Below are 17,680 nucleotides of genomic sequence, written 5' to 3'. Positions count from 1 at the left end.
TAATTATATAATTATCTCATATAATCTCTATTATATTATTACTGCATTATGTGTAATTGTAATATAATAATATATGATAGTACATGTATAATCTTAACATGTTGTTCTAATATATTAAAATAGTATTGTAGGGGCACCTGAGTGGTTCAGTTCGTTAAGTGTCTGACTCTTGATTTTGGCTCGGGTCATGATCTCAGGGCCACGTTGGACTCTGCTCTGAACTTGGATTCCGCTTAAGATTCTCTTTTTCGTTCCTCTGCCTGTCCTCTCCACTCCTACTCACAGTCTTTCCCTCTCTAGAACAAAAACAATAAATAAATAAAATAGTATTTATTAATAATATAGCCAATATATATTAATATTATGTAGGCAATATATATATAAATTAAACTCTCATTTTTCACCTTTGGAATATGTTAAGAGACCAATTCATGTTTTTAAACTGGTAAATAAGGGGAACTAATCAAAAATTTATCCTGCTTTTCCCACACAAATTGTACTATTGAATAATCAAGTAGTTGATTAGGTGATGCATCTCTTTATAGAAGTATTAGAGCTAATGACTAAAGATGAAATGATAAAATTAATATTTTTCAATCTCTCAAAGAATTAAAACAAATCTAGGTAATAATCATCAATGGTTAGTAATAGCACTAACAGAGAAAAACAAAACAAGGCAGATGTCATGTACTTCCTAATGGAAGTACACACTAAAACCTATCAAATATTCTTGTCAGAAAAACCCAAAGCTAGATCTACCTTCTACACAAAAATATAGGGTATAAGAACATATTAATTGACCCTACAGAGATGTCATTATCAAAATCTAGACTATAGGGACCCTGCAGCGTTAAATGACTGATTTTTAAAATAAATTCAAGAGAAAAAAAACTAATGGAAAGGAAACTTACAAATTAATATAGAAATAAGAGACATAACAACCAATTGCAAACTTTAAATCTTATTTGCATTTTTATTTGAATAAACTATAAAAATAACGACAGGGTAAATCTGAATACTGAATGGACAGATATTGGATGATATTAAGCAGTTATTAAGTGTGATTATTCTAATTTTGGTTTGTTTTTTTTAAAAGCACACCATTATATGGAGACATATACTGAATTATTTATGGGTAAAATGACATGTTGGGAATTTGCTTCCACATAAACTAGAGGAATAGAGAATTAGAGTAAAAATAAAACAAGATCATGGAGATAATTATTGAATGTGAGCAATAAGGACAGAGGTTTTATTATACTGTTCTTTTTAATGATATATACTTGTAAAAGTTTCCATAAAAATTCTTTAACCTGAGTGGTAGTGGGCCCACAGATTTTTTTAGAATATCAATTTTGTGCTTTTCTGCATGTTTGAAATGATTCATAATGTAGAAAAAACAGAAAATTTGGTCCCTTACAATACCCTGAAAGTAGCTAGCACCACTCTAGGACACATTTTATTTATGGTATTATGTTAAGAAGTTTATTTTCAAATGATACTAACTTGTTGATTCAAGGGAAATCATTGAATTATCTTATTTATTCCTTTTGGTTCCCCCACTTTCCTATGTTTTCAATGGGAACAAATGAAAATTGTTGATTAATAAACTTTATTTTTCTGTGTTTCAATTTCCTTGAATAAAAAAATCATTATTAAAATGGAATAGTTTTATACATGACTAATCCTGACATCTACTACATTGCTTTGGTCTTTTGTTTTTAACACAAAATTCTTTTACTGTACATTTTGAAATGTTTTCATCTTTCTCACACAAAAAAGAGGGTAGTATAACATATTACTGATTTTCACTGACAGGTGCTAGACCATGTGAAAAACCTTGTGGGATTCATTTTCTGTTTTTCATTTTTTCCCATGCTATGCTGATTAGACGTGTCCCATGACTTAGCTCAGCCCCAAAACATGGCACCAGATCAATCAGTGGGTTTGGCACAACTTTAGTTACTCTGGTATAGGAGTCATTAAAAAGGAGTCATATTCATAAGATAGTTGAACTGCTAAAAGAGAAAAACTGAAAGTGTTTTGTGTCCTTGATGTTTTTTTCTTCCCGAAGGGAAAGGGAAGAAGGGGTGTTGGGGGAATAGAAAGCATCTAGGGAGTGGAAGCCATGTTTCCTGGAACCTTAAGGTCTGCCTCTCAACTCCAAGATTAAGCTTTGTTCTCGCAGGATTTTGGCTTTCCAAATTGGGATGCCAAGGTCCTTCACACACATATATATCCTTCAAAATCCCTACTTTTCAATTGTGTTCTTATGTTCTATTTTAGAACACTTCTCACTTACTCAATAATCCAAAAGGGAGACTTTGATACCAGAGCTGAACTGAAGAGGAAATGGGGCTTGTTTTCAGATAAAGTGAGAGTTACTTTACGAGCCTTCTTGAGAACATTGTATTGTGACTGCTCTACTTTCTCACTAGCTCTTTTTGCTCAGCTTCCTCTTGATAGGGTCTCATCAGGACCTGACCAGGTCCTCACGCCTGTGTTTTAATGGTTGCTGTAGCTACCCTCACCCTCCCATCTCAGTGAAGGAAGATGTCTCCACAAAGGTTGACTCTATTGTCCACCTTGCCTTCTCGCTCCCTGTCTCTTTCAAAATCTACCCCCATGAGTAGGTTCTCCCTGCTCTGGCCTCTTCGTTCATTCATTCCTGTGCAGGTTCTTACTCATCAAGTGTACGCACTGATCTTCCCTTGACGTGAAAGTGAAAGAGAACAAAATAGTCTTTACCTTGCGACCTCCTCCAGCTGCTATTCTATTAACATTCATAGTACCGATTTTCAAGCTACTACCACAAATAATCTCACCTGCTGCCTCTGTTTCCCTGCTGCCTTCCCAAATTTGGCTTCGTCTTTGACCGTTCGGTGGAGAACAAACTTGTACAGGTGACCAGGTACCTGATCACCCCATGCAGTGGCTCAGACATTGCCCGATTTCCCTTTGTCTGCTTGGCAGAGTTAACCTGTGCTCATCTTGCATATCCTTTGTGAACATTCCCTCCTTGGTCTCCTTGACATTGGGAGATCCTTGATATCTTCATTTTCAATGATGACTTCTCTTGTTTGACTGGTTGCTCTATTATCCTTCCCCTTTCTACTTTCTTTCTAAGCATTTCTTGAATATTAGGGCTCTTGAGGGCTAGTATATAACATCACTTGATCCTACTGCATAATATTGAACCAGTTGGTTCAATAAAAACTGGACTAGGAGATCTGCAAATGGATATTAACTACTTCTATAGATCCATGGCCAGAAAAGGATGCTAATATTCTCTGCCTCTTCACTTATACCAAACTCAGAGATTGAAAGAACCTATTTAAGGAGACAAATTAGACACAAAGAGCCGACTTACCCAGAACTGCTGTTTCCCAAAAAAAGAGAGAGCTGAGCCTCCAGATCTTTTAGCCTTTAAATAGATAAGATTTACCCAATGGAAAAACGTGAACCAGTGAATGTCGCTGTCAGTCGAAGTCAGATAAATCACTGCTCTCGCTTGGGGAGAAATGAGTAAGCTACATCACGAGTGTTACTCTAAGCACAGGGAGCTATATATACATAAACAGTGTGGGATATTCTTCATTCTTAATCATCATCTTTATGCAGATAGTTCCCAAATCTGTGTCTCTGAGTCTGATGTATTTCTAACCTTTATAATGTTAACTCTATCTGCTCCCCTCCACCTCCTGTGTCCTTCTGTTACAGTCAATGGCACTACCATTCCCAGTCATCCAAACAAAATGACTAGCCTTTTGATTGACATCACCTTTGAGTTATCACTCACCTTCGTTCCTAGGGGTTCTTCTGTTAAAATGCCTATCCTACTCATCCTTTCTCTTCAATTTGTACCTCTACCACTCTATTCTACTCTGTATTTATCATGTGAGCCTTCAACTGTTACTTATTAAGTGCATACCAGGAGCCATAAAAGAGAGAGATATAAAAGAGAGATGAAACATGGATCCAGCCCTCGTGTTGAGAAGAGTGGACAAAGGGCGATCAAATTATAATTTAAGCAAATGTATAACCTCAACACTGCAGACAGTTGCAATATCTGAGGGAAACTTGGTGCTGGTGAGCCTGTGACAGGAGGATATGGGAGATGAGGAACATCATCTCTGGGAGATGACACTCATATTGAAATATGAAGTATAAGCAGGAGTTAGTTAGGCAAAGAAGGCAGAGAGGAACATTCCAGGCAGCATTCTGTATGTGCAAATGCCTTATGATTGGAGGTAGCAGGGTGAGTAGAGGTCGCATGGAATAGTGTGCAGATTTAGGGGTCATGTGGTACAGACTAGGGGAGTTGGAAAGGTAGTTAAGGGGTTGTGCCATGTTTGGTCTTATACCTCATGTTAAGTAGTATTTGTCTTGAGATCAAAGAAAGTCAGCAAAGTGTCCAAACAACAGGGATTAGGGATGCTTAGGTAGCTCAGTCAGTTACATGTCTGCCTTCAGCTCAGGTCATGATCTCAAGGTCCTCATCGGGCTTCTAGCTCAGCGGAAAGCCTGTTTCTCCCTCTGCTGCTGCTCCCCCTGCTTGTGCTCTCTCTCTCTCTCTCTGACAAATAAAATCTTAAAGAATAAATAAACAACGGGGATTAGCATTGGATTTTTAAAAGACCACTCTTGCATTTTGGATCATTACCTTTACTTCTTAATTGATCATTTGTGTGTCTCCCATTCTTCCACCTTGTGAATTATACAAACCAATGTCCAAATAGTTCTCACTATGTGCTATTTGAACCTTACCTGCTTCCCAATCAAATGGTGTAGATGATGCCCCATTATTTTTAAGACAAAGCTCGGACGATTAGATCTGTTTGTTTGCTAGAGCTTGCTACCATCTGGGATCAGTCTCCCTGTCCAAAATAATTTCCCACTTCTCCCCCAATACTGACCCTCTCCTCTAGCTGAGCCAATCTTCCAAACCACACCAGCCTCATTCCTGCCCTCCATTTCTTTGTGAAAGGAATTTTCTTAGAGACTTTGAAACTCCTGCCAAAATTTTTCCTCTTACTAAAATCCAAACATATTCAAGATACCAGTAAAATTCCACCTCCTCTGTAAAATGATTGCTAACTACTCTGGACCACAGTGTGAGTTCATTCGTGCTAAACCTGACAGTATTTGTTAGTATTTCCTTTGTGGGACACGATTCCTTTTTCATGTTAGGCATCATCATCTTGGCTTGATGTGTCAATCTAGACATTGATTATAGCCTTTCCAATGATTTTTTGTTGTTGTTGTTTCATTTTTCCATTATAAAGTGATTTTTTTTTCTAGAGAAAGATTTAGAGTCAGAGAAAAAGTGGGGCATAATAAAAGAATCTGAATCTAATTCTAACAAAATATTTCCAATGTTCTTAAAAGTTATTTGGTAATGGGGTGCCTGGGTGGCTCAGTGGGTTAAAGCCTCTGCCTTCGGCTCAGGTCATGATCTCAGGGTCCTGGCATCAAGCCCTGCATCTGGCTCTCTGCTCAGCAGGGAGCCTGCTTCCTCCTCTCTCTCTCTCTCTCTCTCTCTCTCTGCCTGCCTCTCTGCCTACTTGTGATCTCTGTCTGTCAAATAAATAAATAAAATCTTTTTTTAAAAATTGGTAATATTTTTTTGTTCCATGATACACTTACTATGGACTTCCTATTTCTTAATTTACTCAAAAGTGCCCTGTTGCTGGACATAAAAATAGTTCCATTTCATCATGCTTTAAATAATGTGGTTAAACCATTATTTCTTTTCTTATGTGCCACTTATTTTCCTAGGATAGATCTTAAAATATGTAATTACTGGGTCAAGGAGCCATTTTTTTTTACACAGAAGCTAAAAAGCTTCCAATGAGCTGTACTATAAGTACTGTATGAGAATGTTCACAACACATTCTTACTAGAATGGGTTTTTATCACTGCCTATATCATTTGTAATTCAATGTTTCAAAAAAACAAAACCAAAACAAAATAAACAACAACAACAAAAAAACCCAATATGGTGGTGTTTTGATTCGAATAGCTGTCACTAGTGAAATTTACCATTTGCCTCTTTGTTACCTGAGGGAGTACCGGGGAAATGACTGCAAAAAGGGTGCAACTGAACCCCAATAGCTGGAAGCCTTTTTAAAAAGATTTTATTCATTTATTTGACACAGAGAGAGAGAGAGAGAGAGAGCATGCAAGGTGCACAAGCAGGGGGAGCAACAGGCAGAGGGATAGGGAGAAGTAGGCTCCCTGCTGCACAGAGAGCCCAACTCAGGGCTCAAACCCAGGACCCTGGAGTCAGGGCTGGAGCTGAAGGCAGACGCTTAACCAACTGAGCTACCCAGGTGACCCTGGAAGCCTTTTTGATCTGAGGCTAGATTCTTTCATTTATTCTACAAATACGCATAGAGTGCTTGCCAGTAACAAGCACTAACCTTATGTCAGATCGGCCATGAAGGAGTGGTTCCCAAATATTGCTCTTCATTGGAATTACCTAAGGATTATTTAAAAAAATAACTACTGCTTTGCTCCCATCTCCAGACTTTCTGATTTAATCAGTATGAGACGTGACCTGGGCAGTGAGAGTTGTAAAAGCCTTCTAGGGATTCCACTGTGTGGCAAAGTTTGGGAACTATGTCAGAGTGAAGAAGGATGGAGTCACAGAATACAATACAGTCAGGGATGCAAGTGCTCTGCAGTGTATAAAAAAGACACACACACACACACACACACACACACACACCCTGGTGTTTTGAGTCTGGCAGACTTCTTCTGCACTAGGCGACCTCAGACAGTGGTTTTGAACAGTCCTGCTTGAATGACCTCAAAGGGTAAGATTAAACATTGGGCAGAACAACGCACCGATAATAAAACAAACAGCTATTTACTATCTCAGTCTGAGTTTTAGTTTTCATGAGAGAAACCTGGGAGCCACAGATGAATCAAACGTGACATCCTCACTATCACTGGTGAATCAGTTGGGTCGAAAGGAGCTCTGCCCAGGAAAGTCGCTGTTAAAACAGAGTTCAAGGGGTGCCTGGGTGGCTCAGTGGGTAAAGCTTCTGTCATTGGCTCAGGTCATGATCCCAGGGTCCTGGGATTGAGCCCTCCATCAGGCTCTCTGCCAAGCAGAGAGCCTGCTTCCTCCTCTCTCTCTGCCTGCCTCTCTGCCTACTGTGATTTCTGTCTATCAAATAAATAAATAAAATCTTAAACAAAAAACAAAAAACAACAACAAAAAACAGAGTTCAAACCTGCACCCAGTATGCTTAGAAAAGACATTAGTGTGCTGTTGTAAATACATTTAATATTTTGATATATATGAATTATGTCATTTAAAAATAGCGTATACTTCCTCATTTCCTCTCTGAATTGCTCATTAGAGAATATCTGTCTCCTGGAAAATATATGTAAAGTGTGTGCCATGGTTTTTATCCATCTTGTTTTGATTTACTTATCAGAACATACAACATCTGCTAAAGATGAAACCCATAGTCTTAGAAATTCTTCTTTCCTTGTGGTTTCAGTCTGCACATCATTAGTACAATTCAGATGGAAATTCCTAGAGATGCAATATTGCTAACAGATTGTACTTCCCAGGAAAATATGACCCCCCAAATTTGATTTATTTAGCATATTTGCATTTTAATGGATTTTTCTGAAAAGGTAATCTCATCAGGATGGGCTGCTGTAGTTTTACCGAGTAATTCACAATTTTCAGCTCATTTCTATGTGTTTATTAATGTGCCGTATGAATCTTTTCACAATGTGCAAGCACATATGGATTATGTCTACCTGAAATGCATGTTTAAAAATTTGGAAGACTGAGCATTTGGTATTTTGGTTACCTTACAGATTAATCCTCGAGTTTAATATATTCCACTGAATGATTCTCCCAGCCTCAAGGTTAATAATAACTAGAGCTTCTGTGGTACCCTACAATTTATAGTACTCTTTTCACATACATTAACTCATTTAATAACATGCCCGAAACCTTGGGAAAGCACGGTAACCTTTTGAAGCTACAGAAGAACTGCTTAAAGGGCCAGTTCCCCGCTCCGCAGCCTCCCTAACCTTCAGGCATGCACATTCCTAAGCCAATCCTGACCAAGATGTTAGTTTTTGGTATAGCAAGCAGGTGTGGTCAGTGGATATGTCCTGAGGATGACCTGCTACCTGATGTGACCACATTAAATTCTGGCACTCTCTCCTTCCATGAGCCCCAGCCTCCTCCCAGATCCCATTTTCTAGGCTTAATTGGCACAGCTGTGTTTTTTCCAATATCTCTTTCAGCGTTCTCTAGATCTCCACAGGAATCAGTATGCTTTCCTCTCATCACTGGGACAGGGTGCCTATTTCTGCCACCAGCTATTGCGGGAAGGGGTTGTCCATATCATGGGCTGCCTGGGTGACTCAGTAGGTTAAGCATCTGCCTTTGGCTCAGGTCATGATCCTGCGTTTCCAGGATCTAGCCCCACATCAGGGTCCCTGCTCAGCTGGGACTCTGCTGCTCCCTCTCCTCCCTGCTCATGCTCTCTCTCACTATCTCTGTCTCCCTCTTTCTCTCAAATAAGTAAAACCTTAAAAGAATAAAAATAAATAAATAGTAAAAATTGTTCATATGCTACAATAGTAATTTCTTGGGAACCAAGCAGATGTAGAGTCAAACATCAGTTCTGCTACTTATTAATCGTGGGCAAGTGAGAAAGTCTCTCTGAGATTCAGATCTGGCAAAGTGGGGGAGGGGTGAATGATACTTATTTCATAAGGTTTGACAGGTAATTAAATAAGACTAAATTAAGTAAGATGAAAGCACGAAAAGTGTTTAGCACTTAATAAATACTCAATCATGTCTGTTTTTCCCCCCACCTTCCACCCAGTAAGGTAACACAGTATATATTTTTAGAAACTTCTATTCTTCTGATTTTCAGGTATGGAAACTTGTAATATTGACTTTCATACAATCTATTTTGTAAGTGTATGGGAGACAATCCATTGTACTATGACTGAGTCAGATTTTTGTAGAATGTAAATTCTTCATATGTTTCTAAATAAGTAACAGAACACTAGTTTGCACATTTTTCTAGAATAAGGTTATTTTATGGGGTGAGTGTCTAGAGGCCAGGAATTTGGGAAACTTGTTTTGAGCAACACTAGCAGAACTGGGGGGGTCCATGTAATCGGATGATGGTATGTGATACATGCAGATTTTCTCTGGTCCTCATCATGTAGTCATAGTCAGCTGGAAAGGAGGCAATCCTTAAGCACAAAGAATGCTTAGGAGATTCAGACAGCCCTGGTAAGTCTTCTGGTGAAAATGATTCCTAAGCATTCTTATCTCACTTGATACTGGACTCCATTACTTGTCAGTAATTGATTTGTTGCAATTCCTGGAGCGTAGCATTGGGCTTCCTTATCTGTATGAGCAAGAAGAACCAATTAAATTTCTGACCCAAAGATAAAAAATATGTGTGAGCTTAGCCCAAACTCTCCATATTTTATTCATTTAAAACTTCTGGCTGCACTGAAGAAGATTGTCCTTCAGTTTTAGTACAGTTGTACTGGCCAAGTAAATCGTTAAAGTTATGTGCCATTGATTCCATTTTAACTCATGCTTTCTGACTTTTATAATGAGGTAATAAAAATACACTTGGTCTCTAACTTAAGAGAGTTCAACTGGAAATGTGTAAGATTGGCAGGCAAAGAGATCATTGAAAAATGAGTAAATATAACTTATTATTTCCTCATGTTATAATTTATGGGATAATCATCTGGATAGTTCAGCAATCAAGTATATTTGTATTTACCTTGTGTAAGCTAATCCAGTTGAAGTTGCCAATAATCCAACCATTTTGCATCTGTAAAATGGCAAGTTCATATGGTTCATCCCAATAAAACATTCTAATATATTGAATTGGGACAGCAACAGGATACTGTTCTGGACTGAATTATGTCCCCCCCAAATTTATTATGTTGAAACTCTACCTTTGGATGTGACTATATTTGGACCTTAAGGGAAGGACATTAAAGGAAGAACTAAGGTTAAATGAGCTCATAAGGGTGAGGCCCAAATCTAATAGGATTGTTATTCTCCTAAGGAGATGACCAGACTGACCAGAGTTCTCTCTCACCATGCAAATACAGAGGAAAGGCAATGTAAGACCACAGTGAGAAAGCAGTCTACAAACCAGAAAGGGAGGTCTCACCAAAAACCAACTCTGATGGCACATTGATTTCAGACTTTTAGGCTCCAGAACTGCAAAAATACAAACTTCTATTGCTTAAGCCATCCAGTCTATGGTATTTTGCTATGGCAGCCCAAGCAGACCAATGTAGGTACCAATCCCCAATCTCCGCTGAATCTTCCATTCCTGGGTCAGTAGCTGAACTGGATTATCAAATGTTAAAGGAAAGTATGGGCATATATTCCTCAAGCCTATGTTCTCATTTCCAGGTCCACTAGACGCCAAAACTGGGTGTCACTCCAGAGCGGCGTCTACTTTATACTGCTATAGAATTACAAATAGGTATCTTGAGGAACAAAACCCCAGTTTATTCAAATTGGACTCCATACACACGGAAAGCCTCAATTAATTGGAATAGTTTTGGTGGTAGTACCCACACACGACTTTTTGGAAGATTGGCAAGCTAAGATTGATGTTGTCATACTCTCATTAGCAAACTGAGGGTAGTTGTGACGATCAAAGGTATGTGAGTAAAACACCTCCCGTTGTTTCTAGCAATAGAGAAGTCACTTAGTAAACAGTTGTGCTGTTTCAATGAAAACAGAAACATGTTTCAAAAAAAACCAGTACAGGGCATGGAGTGTGTCCAAGCAGGCACGGGATTAATTCATAGCCAAGGCTGAGGATAGCTTCCTGCGCTTCCCAACCAGACAGCCTGTTGGGGGAATTGAGACCAGATGAGAGTGGCTCCTCCCTCTCCCAGGCAAGGGAAAGACAACAGAACTCCACTTGTGGAGACACTGTGGGGAGTGTCTTTTGTCCCTGCCTGACCAGTAGGGCTGGAGACAACTTCTGGCAGCTGTGTGGCCCAGTGGTGCTCAAGCCAAGAGCCGGGCAGGCAGAGTTGAGAATCTACAAAGCAAAGCCAGTAGTCTGTTCAGTCAGGGAAGATGGGGTGCCAGTCAGCATGAGTTAAGACAACAAAGAGGTTTACTGGCTTTAGAGCTGCCTCTCTTGCTACACCTGGGCAGGAAATTTAATTTGTAGCCCTGCTCATTGCTGAATACAGCAGTCAGTCCATCCGACCAGAGACCCTAACCTAGAGCACACAGGAAGCTAGTCTATAGGCCTATATACGGCGCCACTTGAACAGAGAGCGCAACCCCTGGCATCCCGCTTACACAGAGTGAAACCTCATCTCAACCATGTAATTAAATTGTGAACAATCAAAGAAAAGTATATATACTATAAAGGTAGAGTCATCAAAACAGTATGGTACTGGCATAAAAACAGACAAATAGACCAATGAAGAAAAGACAGCATCTTCAACAAACGGTACTGGGAAATTAAATATTCACATATAAAACAATGAAACTGAAGCCATATCTTACCCATCACAAAAATGAACTCAAAATGGATTAAAGATTTAAATATAAGGCATGAAACTCCTAGAAGAAAACACAGGGATAAACCTCCTTCATATGCACCTCAGTGATGATTTTTTGAACATGATAATTTAAGCATAAACAAGAAAATAAAAAATAAACAAAAAAGCTCTGCACAGCAAAAGAAACCATCAACAAAGTGAAAAGACAACCAGTGGAATGGGAAAAATATTTATAAACCGTATATCTGATAAGGGGTTAATTTTGAAATAATATAAAGAATTCATACAACTCAATAGCAAAATCCCAAACAACCCAATTAAAAATGGGCAAAGGACCTAAATGGACATTTCTCCAAAGAAGATATACAAAAAGCCAAAGGTGTAAGAAAAAATCTTTGACATCACAAGCCATTAGGGAAATGTAGATTAAAATCACAATGAGATATCATCTCAGGTGTATTAGAATGGCCACCATCAAAAAGACAAAAAACAACAGAGGCAACAGAGGCATGGATATAGAGAAAAGGGAATCCTTGTGCACTATCGGTGGGATTATAAATTGGTGGAGTCACTGTGGAAAATGGTAAGGGGGATCTTCAAAAATTTAAAACTAGAACCACCATATGATCCAGCAATTCCACTTCTGAGAATATATTCAAAGAAAATATATCCAAAGGTATCTGCTCCCCCATGTTCATAGCAGCATTATTCACAATAGCCAAGACATGGAAACAAATGTCCATTGATGAATGAATGGATAATATTTTATGGTAATATATACAGATACAACAGAATATTAATCCAGACATTAAAAAAAAAAGGAATCCTACTATTTGCAACAACATGGCTGGATCTTGAAGACATTATACTAAACAAAGGAAAGCACAGAAAGACAAATACTGCATGACCTCACTTACATGTGGAATCTAAAAGCAAGCAAACAAACAAAGACAACAACAAAAAAATCAATTCACAGAGGAAGAGACCAGACTTAGGGTTACTAGGGGTGGACGGTGTGAGGAGGAGGAATTGGAAGAAGGTGGTCAAAAGGCACAAACTCCCAGGTAGAAGATAAATAATTCCTGGGGACGTAATGTACAGCTGCTAACACTGTTGGGTAAGAGAGTAAATCCTAAGAGTTCTCACCACAAGGAGAAGTTTTTTTCTTTGTTTTCTTTTTATTGTATGTGAGGAGACAGATGTTAGCTCAATCTATTGTGGTGTCATTTCACAATACATGTAAATCAAACCATAATGCTGTACACCTTAAACTAATACAGTGATGTACCTCAATTACTTCTCAATAAAACTGGGGAAAAACAAGAGTTCTTCCAAAAAGCGTGAAGGCTTTCTATTAATAAAAGCAGTGGTTCCCCAAGATACCCTATTTTATGAGACTTTTATCAAGTTAATTAAGATTTTACTATTCATGTTCCTCTATTTTTATTAGCGATCCATATGAACCAGAAGAGTATTTAAGCAAGTCATCAGTGAGTGGAAAACAAACTAAAATATCTTATTCTTACCCATTACATTAAATTGAAGACATCATCAGATTTGAAGCATTGTTTTTATAATAATAAAATTGATGTTAACAAACTGTGATTAATCAACACCTGATTTAATACCAAAAAGGGATAATCAGAAGAGTTAACAAGCATAGTGATATGTTTCTCTTCCAAAAACTTGCCCCCAACTTTCTCTCTGTTACAACATAGAAATACTTGCATTTTAGAGGTGACACTTTCTGCTACTTACTATCTTTCAGTGCAGTAATTGAGACTTTATTTTCTTTCCTTGACCAAAAATTATTTTCCTTGCTTATTGTTATAAACCCATAGGGTGAAAAAAGTCCAGTAATTTTATAATCCATTCAAGTATGATGAAATCTACAGCAGAAATTCATTAAGCCAGAAGCCTTTGTGCCCTCACTAAAATAGCATTCTAAAATTATCCAATTCTAAACTAATAGTTGATTACGGTGCATATAGGAACATAAGGAACCATTTTGAGTGTCTAGTTTTGCTATGTCTTTGTTTCAATCATTATCCAGCACGCTGAAGGACAACCAAACAAATGCTAATTACCATTCACAGTCTGTATCATTGACAAAGGACCTGCAGCTGTCATCGGCAGAGTTTGCCCCACATTTTCCAAAACACCTCTAAAGAAGCTCCGTTTCTCATTGTTAGCAGGATTTGTGATTTGTTTAGGACAGTCCTCATTTATCATAGCACGAGTAATGACTTTCAGGTGTCTTCAAGTAACATGAAGTTACATAGACAATTCAGCAAGATTTTATGCAGGCACCTTTCCAAATGGATCAATGAAAGTTTTGCTGATCCAGCAGTAGCAGGATTAATTATACCAGAAGAGTTATAATAACTGTGATGATCATTTATTGTCATGAATGGCCTAGGCTCTGTGTTGCATGTTGAGGACATAGGCAGCCTCATCCTCATTTTAGGGTACTATAGACACTAAGAAATTAAAATGACTTCGCCATGTTCCCATAATTATGAATCTACAGTACAAAAATATCTGTTGAGTCCTCATCCTTGGGCTTAAGCACCACTTCACTGACACAATCCTATGTCCTCATCTTTAACGTTTTAAGATATTCTCAGGGAACTTGAATATTTTGAAACCCCCCCCCCCCCCCCCACCACCATGTAATGGATCCACTGACTTACATTTTACCAAGCTTTGTGTTTTTTTTTTTTAATGATTCAAACATATAGTAAATAATCTAATATTCACAGAAGTGGAAACAGACCAGACAGCAAATAATCTGAGTTTTTTGAGTTGGAACTCAATGCTGAGAAGAAAATTTAGCACTCACTTAGACTAGGCATTTTCTCCTCCTAATTATGATATATTTCCTAGTGCAGAGTTGCCTAATGCTTTGATATTTCCAAAGCATTTTATAGATATAAACCTTTCAATGTCTTTGTAAAGATTCACTAATCCAATTTTACAGATGAGCAAACTGAGATTTAAAGAGGCTGATTGCCATGGCCACACAGTATGATCAGCATGTTTCAATTAACATTAACTATTAATTGCTAACTATAATTTAAAATTTTTATTTTAATACAGGAATGTTAAATTGATAGTGTATTAAATTTTTCTAATCTTTTCCAGCCTTAATGTCTTATAAATTTTAACTCTTTTTACTTGGTCTGTCAACTTCATGCCTACATCTTCAGTGAAATATAACTAGATTTAGGATGTGCTCCAATAAAATGTGTGCTTGGTTTGTGATAACTGTTTTAAAGTTATTATTATTGTAAAGCTTTAAAAAAAATACTGGAAATGTAGATGAATACCATCAGCTGTAATGCAGTCACAGAGTAAGGCATTTTAATGATATCTCAGAGGTTCTAACTGAAGATAGATACTACTTGTCCAGATCAGAAGTTTCTAGCCTCTGAGATAAACATCCCATTACAGCTGGAATCTCAAAGACAGACATACACATTACTACTGGCTGTTTTTCCTCCTGGTTTTTTGAGAATAAAGCTACATCATATATCAAGTACTGAAGATCTTTATGTGAAGACCCTGGGCACTATTATGTCCATAATAAGAGGTCAAGGTGTAATCCCAAATGTCCCTAGCTCTCGTTAGTTTGCCTTTGAGGATAAACACACCTATATGAACACATTTAAGCACATTTCTCATGTTAACCAGTCTTACAACTTATTCCTTAAGTATCCAGAATGTTCTCCACATCAAATTGTTTGGGAGTCAGTAAACTAGTGTACTTGCTCCTTCTCACAATCCAGTTCAACAAAGACCCGTCAAGATATTGCCTTTTGTAGTTCAATAATTATTAGAATGAAGTACCAGATGCCTTTACTTATTCTGAAAGCAACTACCTGGCCTATTAAAAAAAATCTCTTTCCAAATCTATTCCCATTAGATCGTACACCAATCTATATGTTAATATTTAAAGTTCCTCATTAGTACAAAGTCATCTAACTTTTCACATTCATGAATCTCCTCAAAGATCTGCAGCTCAAGTTTAACATTATGAGCATTTTTGTTGCCTTTGTCATCGATTTTGTCATTGCTGTTGTCAAAAGGGGGCCTCTATTCTTTTGGACACATTTCCCTAGTTTGTCTTATGTAAAGCCTTCTGAATCCTTGATACCTCACCATCTCAGCTATGCATTGCAAGTAATATTATTTTTCTGGTTTTGCACCATAGAAAGAGAAATAGAAAAGAAAAATGCCCTGCTTTACCTCTGAGTTATTTGAAACACATGGAAACCCAACACTTAACATTCCATTTCTTCATTATTCCTTAGAAATTCTCACCCATCTTTGCCAAAACCATTCAGCCTATAAACTAATGAGGGCCAAATCCTTGGACGTTAGTGGAAAAATCTCAGTCTCTCTCTCGCTAGTCATAGATTTATTGTACAGGACCCAATTGGTAGTAATGTTGAGGAGCTAAGTACATCTCCAGTTCCCTTCCAGTAAGCACCTTTTATTTTCAAAGTTAAAGAAGGACACATTAATTTACCTAGTTATCCACGGTCAATGCTTGGCTTCCCAGATACTATTCATTCAATTGGTCTTTGCACTCCTATCAGCATAAAGATCCACCCCAAATTTTCAGACATTTGTTTTCTATTTGTGGGTGAAAAAGTTATAAACCATATAGAAAAGGACAACATCTTCTTATGCTGGTCAAGCACTTTACTAGTTCTTATCAGAACATTAGTATTGAAGTGGAAGATGAGAGATGTTGGAATGGATGAATGACTCCCCCAAGATTTGTCTCAGTATTTATCATGGTTCATGTTTTATGGGTGTAGAAGCAGACTGAGATCAGAGTGGTTGTTAAGACATGTGCAAATAAATATAACATGAATTACTGGAAGTTGGAAAATAGAAGTTACAAAGGCCAAATTTTTTGACCTAGATTATCTACCTTGGTTGGAGCTGAGATGGGGAGAATTTGCAGGACAGGACAATGTTTTCAGAAAGATTGACTGCTATAATATATCTGAAAGCACAATGAGGTGCCCAAGAGTTAAATTAAATTAAGAATTTAGGCAAGGATTCCAAAAGATTAAATATGAGCAGTGCTGTTGTTAATCTAGAAACAATGGAAAGGAAAGTTAAAAATTGAGGTAGGACTCCCAAGGGTTCTTTGAAGTTGAAAAGATACATTTCGGCCAAGAATTAGCTTAAATTATTTATTTATTTATTAAAATATTTTATTTATTTATTTGACAGAGATCACAAGTAGGCAAAGAGGCAGGCAGAGAGAGAGAGAGGAGGAAGCAGGCTCCCCTCTGAGCAGAAAGCTTGATATAGGGCCTGGATCCCAGGACCCTGAGATCATGACCTGAGCCGAAGGCAGAGGCTTTAACCCACTGAGCCACCCAGGTGTCCCTAAGTAATTTACAAGAAAATATAGAGAAAATAACATACTAAACAAGTACCTTCTTTGGGCTAGGTACTTTACATGGTCTCATTTAATTGTCAAAATAAACCCAGAGGTAAGAAAAATTAGTTCATTTTGTCCTCAGAAAAGCTCAGACTCAGGAAAGTAAAGTAACCAGCCTAAGGGCACATAGCTCATGCTCTTTCATCCATTTCACATCATTTCTATGAATAACCAATCTGCTTAAATATTCATGGAAGTTGAACTTAATGTTGGTATCTTTATAATGTGAGTTAAGATTCAGTATTAACTTTGAATTTCAGCATTGGATCATTAATCAACCATGAATCAGTCAACAACGCTATTTGACTGTTTATGTCTAATGTGGACAAATGATGGAGATGTTGAGGAAAATAATATCTTATTTCTGAGATAGATAGTATCTGAAAGAGAAGACAGAACTTGTAGGAAAACTTGTAGGAAAATGTATAAGCCTACGGAACTATGGATACACCCAGAATCATTTTGTAGGTCAAAAATTAGAAGGACATGAAGGAGTTAAGTTAAGGTAGTCTAGATTTATTTCTGTCTACAAGTCAAATTTTATAAAATTTAAACATGATATAGGTGTTCACTATGTGCCAAACATAACTGAGCATCATTAACCCATCAACCTTGTAAAGTAAATACTTATATTATCCTGCTTTTACTGGCAATGAA

The sequence above is a fragment of the Mustela nigripes genome, chromosome 14 (genome assembly GCF_022355385.1).
Source record: "Mustela nigripes isolate SB6536 chromosome 14, MUSNIG.SB6536, whole genome shotgun sequence".
NCBI lineage: Eukaryota > Metazoa > Chordata > Mammalia > Carnivora > Mustelidae > Mustela > Mustela nigripes.
Note: the sequence above shows the minus strand (reverse complement) of the source record.